The sequence below is a fragment of the Culex quinquefasciatus genome, chromosome 3 (genome assembly GCF_015732765.1).
Source record: "Culex quinquefasciatus strain JHB chromosome 3, VPISU_Cqui_1.0_pri_paternal, whole genome shotgun sequence".
In the NCBI taxonomy this organism is placed as follows: domain Eukaryota; kingdom Metazoa; phylum Arthropoda; class Insecta; order Diptera; family Culicidae; genus Culex; species Culex quinquefasciatus.
Genome location: NC_051863.1, coordinates 74,094,292 through 74,107,620, shown reverse-complemented (window position 1 = coordinate 74,107,620; position 13,329 = coordinate 74,094,292). Strand labels below are relative to the sequence as shown.

At 35.6% G+C, this 13,329-nt stretch overlaps 1 protein-coding gene across 1 annotated transcript in view; it reads left to right on the top strand.

The window, feature by feature from the left end:
- Positions 1 to 13,329, top strand: part of LOC6039236 (acetylcholine receptor subunit alpha-like 1) — a 232,809-nt gene that overhangs the window by 164,375 nt on the left and 55,105 nt on the right. The gene's annotated exons all lie outside the window — the stretch shown is intronic.

Below are 13,329 nucleotides of genomic sequence, written 5' to 3'. Positions count from 1 at the left end.
GTACGACCCCTTTCATTTTTGAACATGCGAAAAAGAGGTGTTGTTCAATAATTTGCAGCCTTAAACGGTGATGAGATAGAAATTTGGCTTCAAAGGGATGATGGCGTACTAAAAATTCCGAAAAAACGTATTTTTCACCGAATAAAACACTAAAAATGTTTTAAAAACTCTGCCATTTTCCGTTACTCAACTGTACAAATTTTTGGGGCATGTCATTTTAAGGGAAATTTAATGTACTTTTTGAGCGAAATTTTTTCATCCAAAACATTTTTTTTTTTTAATTTAGGATTTCGTATTTTTTCTAACTTTGCAGGGTATTGTTTTAGAGTCTAACAATGTTGTACAAAATTGTAGAGCAAACAATTACATAGGGGTTTGCGTATAACCATCACGAGTTCATTGTTATCCGAGCATTCGTTGGTGAAGGTTGTCTGAATCAACATGACTCGTCGCGTCCCGGCGCAAAACGCCGGCAATATTGCCCTACCTGCGGCTCAAGCAGGCAAAAAAGTGGGAATTTCCAAAAGGAAGGTTGAGGCCTCAACTGATGGCCAAAACCGGGAATTTCCAAAAGGAAGGTGCTTTTGGAAGTGACATCGAACAGCAAAAAGACGAAAAAGAGCGACGGTACTGTACCGATGGATGAGGAGGAGGAGAACTCTTCGTCGCACGAGGAGCAGCTTTTGAAGAACAACAAGTTCGCTGGACTGCCTGACGAGGACCAGGTAGCGGAAGCAAAGGAGAATGAAGTGAAACAGCGAAAGGAGAAACTGCCTCCTTTTTATGTGAGGCAATCAGCAGCAACGATCGACTTTCGTGCGGGGCTGGTTGAACTCATCAAGTCTGGGAAAGTCCAAGGCAACATTCGTCTGTGTCAGGACGGATTTAAGGTGCTGGTGCAATCCAGGCAGCACTATCAACTGGTCAAGGATTACTTGACCGAAAACGAGGCGGAGTACTTTACCCATGATGTCGTCATGGATAAGCCGTACAAAATCGTCGTCAGAGGTCTGTACGACATGCCAGTGGAGGAATTAGCTGCCGAGCTAAAAGTTTTGAAACTGGATGTGTTGGCCGTGCACAAAATGAGCCGACGCAACAAAGACATCAAGTACCGTGACCAGCTCTACCTGCTGCATTTGGCTAAAGGATCGACGACGCTTCCTGAGCTGAAGGCAATCCGAGCGGTTTTCAACATTATCGTGTCGTGGGAGCGATACCGACCAGTGCATCGTGACGTCACACAATGCTTCAACTGCCTGGGCTTCGGGCACGGAGGTAAGAACTGCCACCTAAAGCGTCGTTGCGCCAAATGTGGTACCGATGCGCACATCACATCCCAGTGCATCCAAGATTCGCTGGTGAAGTGCCTCAACTGCAACGGTGAGCATTCGTCAACCGACCGAAAGTGCCCCAAGAGAGCTGAGTTCGTGAAAATTCGGCAGCAAGCATCGACGAAGAATCAGCCTCAGCGTCGTAGAACTCCTCCAGCCCTGGTGGAGCAAAATTTTCCACCTCTTCAACCGCGACGCCAGGTCCCGAACTTGGCACCGTTGCCGTTGGATCCCAGGAAGAGAGCTGAGATGAATCATCCACGGCCGGGTTCCAGCCAGGAGCCGAGACCGCCACCACCGGGCTTCAGCCAGGAGCCAAGACCAACCCAAGAACCAGCAGTTGAGGAAAATGGTAATGATCTTTACACCTCAACCGAACTCCTCAATATTTTCAAACAGATGTCCGCTGCACTGCGTGGATGCAAAACCAAGACCCAGCAGATTGAAGTGCTGACCTCGTTCGTCATCCAGTATGGATCGTAGGTCCCTCAAGCTGCTGAATTGGAACGCTTGCTCCATTAGGAGGAAGAACTTAGAGCTGGTGGATTTTCTTCGCGAGAAGGAGATCGACGTAGCTGCCATCACGGAAACTCATCTGAAGCCCGGTGAAAAAGTTTATCTGCAAAACTACAAGATCGCGACGCAGCTCGATAGGACCACCTCTGGAGGAGGAGGTGTGCTTGTCGCTGTTCATCGTGATCTCAAGCCACGCCGGCTGCCACACTTCAAGCTGGACATCATCGAGGCCGTTGGGGTGGAAATTCCCACTTCGGTTGGCCCAGTACTCTTCATTGCTGCATACTGCCCACGTCAGGTGAATTCCAGAGATGGTTCAGCAGCAAAACTGAAGAGCGATATCCAGAAGCTGACACGGCGGAGCGCAAAGTACATCATCGCTGGTGACCTCAACGCGAAGCATGAAGTTTGGGGCAACAGCAGGAGGAATCGGAACGGAGTGATTCTGCACAACGATCTGCAAAACGGATACTACAACGTTGTGAGTCCGGATCGTCCAACGAGGGTGGCTCGGTCTGGGAATCACTCAATCATCGACTTCTTCATTACCAATATGGCTGAGAACGTGGCTCATCCTGAGGTGTTTGAAGAGTTGAGTTCTGATCACTATCCGGTGGTTGTGGAGGTTGGAGCTTCCGTTACTCCGCAGCGGCAACCAACCCGGAAAGATTACCACAACGTTGACTGGCAGCAGTTTCAGCAAGTGGTAGACAGCAACATCGACTATGATCAACACCCGGAAACTTCTGCTGATATTGATCGTTCGCTGGAGGTGATCCAGCAGGCTATCAACCAAGCAGAGGCTGCCAACGTTCGGGAGGTTCCTGTTAATTTTAAGGTAACTGATATTGACGTAGATACTAAACACTTGATTAGACTTAGGAATGTTTATAGGAGACAATATCAACGGACTGGGGACTATGACAAAAGATTTCAGTGAACAATTTGAACAAAATCATACAAGACCGACTTGACAATATCAGAAATCAAGAATTTTCAAAACATGTAAGCCAGCTTGGGAATTATTCAAAACCATTTTGGAAACTTTCAAAAGTTCTTAAAAACAAACCAAAGCCTATTCCTCCTCTTATTGTTGAGGATTCTCCTTTGATTACATCCGAGGAAAAGGCAAATGCACTTGGGCTTCATTTTGTTAGTTCACATAATCTTGGCGCTTCCATGACCAGCCGTAAAGAAACATCAGTTGCCAATAGTATTTCAACAATCAATGACTCTACCTTTGAATTTCCTGCAGATTCCCATGTTTCTGGTGAGGAAGTCAAAGTTGCAGTTAAACAAATGAAAAATATGAAAGCTCCAGGCTTTGATAACATTTTAATCTAGTGTTGAAAAAACAGAGTGATCAGTTCTTTCAACATCTAGCCAATATTTTCAATAAATGTTTGCAACTTGGTTACTTCCCACCAATTGGAAACTGGGCAAAGTCATACCAATTTTGAAGCCTCAAAAGATCCAACATCGCCAACAAGTTATCGTCCCATTAGTCTTTTGAGTAGTCTGTCCAAACTCTTTGAGAAGGTCATCTATTCAAGGCTTTTGGATTTTACCAACGATAATAATATAATTTTGAATGAGCAGTTTGGCTTCCGAAAGGGACATAATACTGCTCATCAGCTTACGAGAGTAACTAAAATCATCAAGCAGAACAAGCTTGAGTCTAAATCAACTGCTATGGCTTTGTTGGATGTTGAGAAGGCTTTTGACAATGTTTGGCATGATGGTTTGATACATAAACTGTATTTATACGGTTTTCCAATGTATCTTATCAAAATTATCCAGCACTATCTTTCGGAGAGATCGTTCAAGGTTTTTCTGAATGGGATTGCTTCTGGATTATTCAACATTGATGCTGGGGTTCCCAAGGAAGTATTCTTGGCCCACTTCTGTACAATATTTTTACATCTGATTTGCCTACTCTTCCTGGTAATGGTGTGTTGTCACTTTTTGCTGATGACACTGCCGTTATTTATAAGGGTAAAATAACCAGATATTTAGTTGGCCGTCTTCAGAAGGGTCTTGACGTTCTTTCCGAATACTTTGGCGACTGGAAAATTCGCATAAATGCAGCCAAAACTCAAACCATCATTTTTCCACTTTCCAAATCGGCCAGATTTGCCCCAAAGGATGATGTTTTGATTAAAATGAATGATGTTTCGATACCCTGGTCAAAGGAAGTTGTCTATTTAGGTCTCATACTTGACTCGAAACTATTGTTTCGGCAGCATGTAGATAAAATATTGAACAAGTGCAGCATTCTCATCAGGTGTTTGTATCCTTTAATTAACAGAAAATCAAAGCTATCTTTGAAAAATAAGCTAGCAGTTTACAAACAAATAATTTACCCCGTTATTGAGTATGCAGTACCTGTTTGGGAGTGTTGCGCTAGAACTCATAAATTGAAGCTCCAGCGTGTCCAAAACAAGGTACTCAAAATGGTTTTGAATGTTCCTGGCTGGACAAGATCAAGTGAGGTTCATGAATTAGCAGAAGTAAAAATGTTGGATCAGAAGATTCAAGAAAAATGTTTGAAATTCAGGGAAAAATGTGCTATTTCTGAATACCCCTTGATTCAAGGATTGGTTTAGTTTATGGTAAGATTAAGTTAGTTTTAGGTTAGGTTATGTTTTTTTAAATTTTTTTTCCTCATTGTACCTAGTGTTACAAAAATGATAAATCATATACTTTTAAAGTTAAGAAAATGAACAGTGTTTAAATCACGAAAAGCAAACTAAAGCTGAAGAGCCACAGCTGACCACTTATTATGTAAACCAAATGTAATTATTATAAGAAAGATTCAATAAAGTATATTTAATTCAAAAAAAAAAAAAAAAAAAACCATCACGAGTTATTTGTTTAATATGACTTTTACCACAGAGGAAAGATTTACTTCTGGGCTCGAACTTGTGTGTAAGCAATGTTGCACTAAAAAATGCGTTGCATACAATCTTGCATCAAAGAAATTAGAGTGTGCAGGATGCGCTTAGCGGCATTATCGTCGCGGCTGAGAATACTTGACTTAACAATATAGAATGGCTCAAAAATTTGGAGAGAAAATGATTTTTTACCTCGGTAAAATATAAAATTCACTTCAGTATCATTCATGCTGACTTGAAATAATGCAAAAATGCATTAACATTAACGAAAACAGAACATTCATTCAAAAAATTCTTTTAAATGGACAACTTAAAATAGTCCCTTTACACATGTTATCTCCGGTTTCGTTTTGTATGCATTTTTTCGCGCGTAAAATTGCAACCCTATAATGAAGGATAGTCTGACATTGGTCTGTTTTGTGAAGTGATTGGATGGTCCAACTTTCTGCTACTGGATGCTGCACACCCTAGCTGTTTTCAACGTAGTTTGGTTTGAATTTTTACACACGTTTTCAATGCTGTTTCTTCAATGATGTACATTTGTTCTCTGTGCTTTTACCAAAAGTTATTCTTTCCTTTTAAAAGCATTGAAAAAATATATTTCCGAAGTGAATTCTAAACTGATGAGAATGCACTGGCCCATGCCCCTTTTTCAATATTCAGATGAGCAGTTATCTACGGAATGGGTCTTTTTTTCTTTAATTTTAATTTTTGTATTTTTTAATTCGCTGAAACTTTTTTGATGCCTTCGGTATGCCCAAAGAAGTGAGTAGTGCGGTGCCTGTGTGGACGCGCAGTCCTGTTTTTTCGTGTTATTTTCCGTCTCTTTTATGTCGCTGTTCGAGTGCATGGGGTGATTGGTCATTATAATTAAATAATGGCATCAGTAGTGCGGTGCCTGTGTGGACGCGCAGTCCTGTTTTTTTTCGTGTTATTTTCCGTCTCTTTTGTGTCGCTATTTGTGTACATGGGGTGATTGGATTTCTTCTTTTTCTTTTCTCATTTATTTTTTGTTCGCGCGTTCGTTGGCCGATGAATTTTATTTTTGTTCTCTTTATATAGTTTTCGATAGAAACGATCCGATTTTTGTTTTTTGAGACAAGCAAGTCGTATTGCTGGTTTAAGTCCTTTCCATATCATCGAGGATCGGAAGGCACGTCGACGGATATGTTTTAAGGCTTATGATATAAAATAATTTTAATGAATGAAGCCCTTCCTACATCACCGTTGATCGGAAGGCACGCCGACGGAGAATTTCTGGAGAATCGCGGTCGAATTAATACTATATTTAAATCCCTAGATAGGTATCTTTCCGCAGCCGGCTGCCTAAGATTTTAAAATTTCAACCCATAAACAAATTGCTCATGGTCGCATCACCTACCACAGTGAATCCTGACCTCATACCCATCTTACTAACCCCTCAAAACTCATGTGATACTTTGTCGGAGACGCAGTCGATTTGGCGGTCCCATCACTCAAGTATCGGCTAACATTCCCATCCACTTCCCCGTGTCTTACCACTGGTCGTGGCCGGCGTCGGTATTGATCAGCACGATAGGGACCTTTGAAAATTGCGAAGGGGTGATGATTGGTTCCTACTTTTCATCTGTGGTCCACGGAGCAATGTTTGGGGGTCCTGGTCAATAACGAAGTAGCAGCTACGGGTAGACACCAATGATATGCTATGCTATGCTTCGGTATGCCCAAAGAAGCCATTTTGCTCCATAAGTTTGTCCATATAATTTTCCACACAAATTTGGCAGCTGTCCATACAAAAATGATATGTGAAATTACAAAAATCTGTATCTTTTGAAGGATTTTTTGACCAATTTGGTGTCTTCTGCAAAGTTATAGGTATGGATATGGACTACACTGAAAAAAATGATACACGGTAAAAGAATTTTGGTGATTTTTAATTTCACGTTTTGTCACTAAAACTTGATTTGCAAAAAAAAACACTATTTTAATTTTTTTTGATATGTTTTAAAGGACATCAAATAAAAACTTTTCAGAAATTTCCAGGATGGGCAAAAAATCTTTGACCGAGTTATGACTTTTTGAATCAATACATTTTTTTTCAAAAAAATCAAAATATTGGTTGCAAAAATTTTTCAATTTCATGTTTCGATGCAAAATAGAATTTGCAATCAAAAAGTACTCTAGTGAAATTTTGATAAAGTGTACCGTTTTCAAGTTAAATTCATTTTTAGGTGACTTTTTTGAAAATAGTCGCAGTTTTTCATTTTTTAAAATTAGTGCACATGTTTGCCCACTTTTGAAAAAAATACTTTTGAAAAGCTGAGAGAAAATTCTCTATATTTTGCTTTTTCGGACTTTGTTGATACGACCCTTAGTTGCATGCAAAGGTTTAAAAACAAGAAAATTGATGTTTTCCAAGTCTCACCCAAACAACACACCATTTTCTAATGTCGATATCTCAGCAACTAACGGTCCGATTTACAATGTTATATAATGAAACATTCATGAATTTTCCAATCTTTTTAAAAAATATTTTCAAAAATTTTAAATCGAGACTAACATTCCAAAAAGTTAAAACATTCAATATTAAGCCCTTTTGAAATGTTAGTTTTGATTTAAAATTATAAAAATATTTTTTTCGAAAAGATTGGAAAATTTTATGAATGTTTCATATTTTAATATTGTGAATTGGACCATTAGTTGCTGAGATATCGACATTAGAAAATGGTGGATTGTTTGGGTGAGACTTAGAAAACATCAATTTTCTTGTTTTTAAACCTTTGCATAGCAATAACTCTGCAACTAAGGATCGTATTAACAAAGTCCGAAAAAGCGAAATATAGAGAATTTTCTCAGCTTTTCAAAACTATTTATTTCATAAGTTGGCAAACATGGGCACTATATAAAAAAAAAGTTGCATAAAAATGGCTTTAACTTGAAAACGGTGCATTTCACTAGAGTACTTTTTGATTGCAAATTCAATTTACATCGAAAAATGAAATTGAAAAATTTTTGCGACCAATATTTCGATTTTTTGAAAAAAAAAAATTGTATTGATTCAAAAAATCATAACTCGGTCAAAGATTGTTTGCCCATCCTGGAAATTTCTGAAAAGTTGACATTTGATGTCCTCTTAAACATATAAAAAAAATAAAAATAGTGTTTTTTTGCAAATCAAGTTTTGATTTGATTTTGATTTGATGGGATAACCAACAGGGCCACAAGGATGACCTATGTAGCGGTTGCCTAGAATTACAGTAGCTCAGACTTAAAGGGAGCATCTTCAAATTACTGCCGTATGAAGGGCCAAAAGGGGATGGTTGGACGCGAACAAGCAAAATCACTCACGGTGTCCTCAGGGGAAGAGAATCTCCTTCCGACAGTAACCTCCAATAACTCCGAAAAAAGTCTGACAAAGCTGAAAAACAGGGCTCGCACCCTGTTGGGGGCCTAAAAGGGCGCGGCAGACAGCTGGAAACTGACAGAAGTCAATAAGTGCAGTAATTAGACAATCCTTAAGAATTGTTCAATTAATACACTATTTTCCTCTTGTGACGTAGTTCTGGTCTTCCATTATCTACATCCAGTCTCCGCCACTACAGCATACTGTCCACTGCCCTGATGCTCCCTCCCCAATCCCCGGCTTTGATTCTAACTACTGATGAAAAGGAAAATCATAGATGAGAAAAGGTCAATGCGGATGGAGAGCAAATCGAGCTCAGTATCCCCTCACAAAGACTGGTAGTAAGTGTGAAAAAGACAGTGGAAAATATAAAGAAAGGCAGAAAAATGAAAAGATAATATGTCAATGCGGATGGATCGATGATCCCCTCACAATGACAAAAAGAGATAAATGATAGGGAGAGCAAAAGAAGAACAGAAAATCAGGAATAAGAAATAGTCAATGCATATGAATAGCAAACTAAACTCAATATACTTTAAGTACTTTAAAAACTATAAATACTTCAAATACTTTAAATACTTTAAATACTTTAAATACTTTAAATACTTTAAATACTTTAAATACTTTAAATACTTTAAATACTTTAAATACTTTAAATACTTTAAATACTTTAAATACTTTAAATACTTTAAATACTTTAAATACTTTGAAAACTTTAAATACTTTAAATACTTAAAATACTTTAAATACTTTAAATACTTAAAATACTTAAACTCAATGCGAATGGATATGAAATTGACCCAACTTTTAAAAGAATATATATACTTTTTCAATCAATTGAAATGATAGTAACTACCACCCAACCACCCACACTTCTTTTTTAAACAAATTAATAATTAAAAAAAAAAAACAAACAAAAGAAATAAAGCGCGCGGTAACAAAGTAATTATTGCGAAAATGTTTAAATGGATAAATAAATAAAAATACGAACCAAAAATTTTTTGAAAACAAAAATACAACAAAAATACAACCTAAGTTTCACATCACCAATATAGATGAGTATTGTAAGTATAAATGTGGGTTATGTTTAATGTAGGTAGCTAGGGGTTTCATTAGTGAGCCACTTAGCTGATTCACTACCAAAAGATGACAAACAGAGGAGCTTCGTCGCTCACACTCTGTGAAGGAATGTTGTGATTATGTAGTTCAATCCTTCCCTGGTAGCAATTGCAGCATATGACAAACAGAGGAGCTTCGTCGCTCACACTCTGTGAAGGAATGTTGTAATTATGTAGTTCAATTCCTCTCTGACAGCAACTTGTAGCATATGTTGATGTCCGGTCATCAATGCCAGATGTAGCGAATCTGCAGTCTTCATGATTAGTTCAGAACTTCAGGACTACCAGCGGGCGTTGCTGGATTCGGTGGGTAAGCTTCTTCCTTCATTGACGAATCAGCAGCCCTAGCATCCGCTAATCCGGGCGAACTGAGAAGGGACTCTCCTTAACGATGAAGGCCAGCAGCCTGAGAGTTGTCGTCCTTGGCGATGATGGTGCAAACTTGCACCAGACGACGTGGTCCTATTGCGATTAGACATAAGTAGTTGCACATTGGACTTACACTACTCAGGCCGACCAAACCGAGACAAACTTGCACTCGCAGAACCCTCGGGCTCCGATGTTGTGGAGGCACTTGACGACCACACCACTCTGGAGCGCGACCAGCTATCTCGGAAGCTTGTGTTCCGATCTTCCTCAGATCAATCCTCCCAATGTCCAAGATTTCCACCAAGTCATCTCAACAGCGTAGCAAACTCAGTAATTTACACCCCGTCCCTACTGTATAGTATAGTGAAAATGACTCTAAATAATGATGTGAAACCACTTTGTAGCAATGAATTGATGAAATATATTGAGATTCAGATTTTCAAATACTTATATACCTAAACATTTTCACAACAATTTTTAAATTAAAAAATGAAACTTTGAAATAATTATTTGACGATCGCGAATTAAAGTTACTATCATTTCAATTGAGACAAACAAAACTCAATGATTACAATTAATGACACAATAATTACTAATGAGTGCAATATACAAATAAATATAACATACATAATTTAAAATTACAATAAAAAAAAAATGATAATGATAATAAATAAAAAAAAAATAAAATAAAATAAAAAAAAAAATAAATTAAATTAAAAAGAAATTATACAATAAAAATAAATGCTGAATAAACTAAAAATAATAATAATAATAGTAATAATAATAATAATAATAATAATAATAATAATAATAATAATAATAATAATAATAATAATAATAATAATAATAATAATAATAATAATAATAATAATAATAATAATAATAATAATAATAATAATAATAATAATAATAATAATAATAATAATAATAATAATAATAATAATAATAATAATAATAATAATAATAATAATAATAATAATAATAATAATAATAATAATAATAATAATAATAATAATAATAATAATAATAATAATAATAATAATAATAATAATAATAATAATAATAATAATAATAATAATAATAATAATAATAATAATAATAATAATAATAATAATAATAATAATAATAATAATAATAATAATAATAATAATAATAATAATAATAATAATAATAATAATAATAATAATAATAATAATAATAATAATAATAATAATAATAATAATAATAATAATAATAATAATAATAATAATAATAATAATAAAAATAATAAACGATTTAATTAAACAAACAAACAAATGCAAAAGGCAAAGATACATATAACAATCAAAATAACGCCTGTATAAGAACAGAAATTAAATATAAACAGATAATTAATAAACAAACAACATACACCGAGTTTTTAAATAAAAAAGAAAAAAAAAAATATTTCTATATCATCTAAAATGCTTACAAAACTACTACAACAACAATAACTTCAAGACAATAAAACTAATATTTAGCCGGCAAATTTAAAATTACTAATCATTAAAAACACATTAAATGTGAAACAAAACACCAAAGAATACTTACGCAGCGTAAAATATTAATCCTCTTCTGAATCCTCCAAATTAGAAATCTCACTTTCACTTTCATTGTAAATACCTTCACTTCTATGCTTAAGTTTAATTTTATCTAAAGCTAAATCTTCCCAATCCACGTCAACATATCTTTCTTTATCATGTTTTAATGATACCAGCCAAGTAAAACTAGGACGCCCCTTCTTTCGCCAACCCAATTTATAATGAAAACTCAACTTTAAAGGATGATTATATTCTCTCCTTAAAATATGACCATAATAGCAGAGTCTAGAAACCCTGACTCTTCTATTTATGGTTCTACCTCTGAGCAATTTAACTAAATTGAATTTTTCATTATCTTTTCTAACACAATTATTCCAAATGTCTTTAACAATGAGTTTTTCATATTTTGCAAGTTGCAATCGACTTCTTTTCGTCAACGTTGCCACTTTAGTACCGTAAAGTAAAGAAGGGGCAATCACAGTATTGTAAATTAACAGCCCTATCTCCAAAGGTGGTTTAAACATTTTACAAAATTCAATTACAGTTTTTGAAACCCGTACTGCATTCATACATCTTTGTCTAGTAGTAGAAGGACGATCCAACGTACTAGTAAGACACACCCCCAAATACTTGATACTTCTACACACATTAAATTTTTTATTGTTAAGAATGATTTCATCTGAAGCTTCCAAATCCTTAGCTGGATCTCTAATCAAGATTTTACTCTTATCAATATTTATCTCTAAGCCAACCTCACTAAGAAAAAATTCAATTGCTGTCAAAAATTTTTCCAACTCTGCTTTATTGTTAGCTAAAATTAAAAGATCATCAGCAAATGCTAAAACTGTTGGGACTCGTAAACACCCAAAACCAATCAATCTAACCTTGCGTAACCTTCGAGTTACCTTAAGAAGAACACTCTGCATTATTAAAATAAATAAAAAGGGCGATAAAGGGCACCCTTGTTTTATACCTTTTCCACGATTAACCTCCTCAGAGAATTGTTTCTGCCAACGTATTCTTGTACGATCCAATTTAACACACATTAAAACTCTCTCAATTAAATGAGATGGCACATTTAAGCTAGCCAAAACGCTTTTAAGTTTATCTAAATTCACATTATCAAATGCTTTTTTAATATCTAAAGCAGCAACAAATAAAATTTTTCCCGCATTCCAATGCTCCTCCATAATCCTACGAGCTACAAAGACATGGTCATCAGTCGAACGTTTCTCAGTAAAAGCTGTTTGATGAAGACCAGGATCCCCCGTAAATTGTCTTAACCTATTTCTAATCCAACTAGCGTACACTTTATATACAACATTACATAAACTAATTCTCCTAAACTCATCCACTGATTTTGGATTCCTAACTTTTGGAATAGGCACTTGTACTGATTTATAAATCTCAGATGGAAATTCATTCTCCTTCCACATATGATTCCAAATCTTCATAAATCTATCAAAAGTTACATCATCTGCATATTTAATATATTCAACCTTAACACCATCAGGGCCAGGAGATTTACCATTACTTGATTTTAAAACAATATTCCACATCTCATCTCTAGTAGGAGGGGGTGTTACAGGACAGGTATCCCTTTCACAAAATATGTCCAAACTAGGCCCAACACAATCCTTTAATACTTCGTTCCACAATTTTTTAGAAATATTGATTAAACTTGGTTTTTTCTTAAACATAAAATATCTCAAAAACTTATGTGACTTCCTCACTTTAACAGTAATATCAAAATCTGAAAGATTTTTGAAAAAGTTAATAATTCGTTTAATTTCATGATCCCTGACAGCACCTTTGAACTCCTGCTTCCTATCGTTTAATTTCCACTTATAAGGTAACAAATCAGGAAATTTTTTAACTAAATTAGTAGCTTTGTTCAATCTGTTTAAAGCACACCTTCTCTTTGGAGTCAGAGGAGCTTTTGATGATTTTAACGCTATGTCTGCGGCTTTCTTCAAATTGGATGATACTAACTGTAATTCCTCATCAAGATTAAAATAACTACCACTAGTCTCATTTAATATCTTCAGTTCGTCATGATATTTTTTATTACAAACATCATATTTCAATGCCGATGCTTCTAATGTTCTAAAATTGCCTTTCTTTTCAATTTTTTTACTAATTCCAAAAATTTCAACT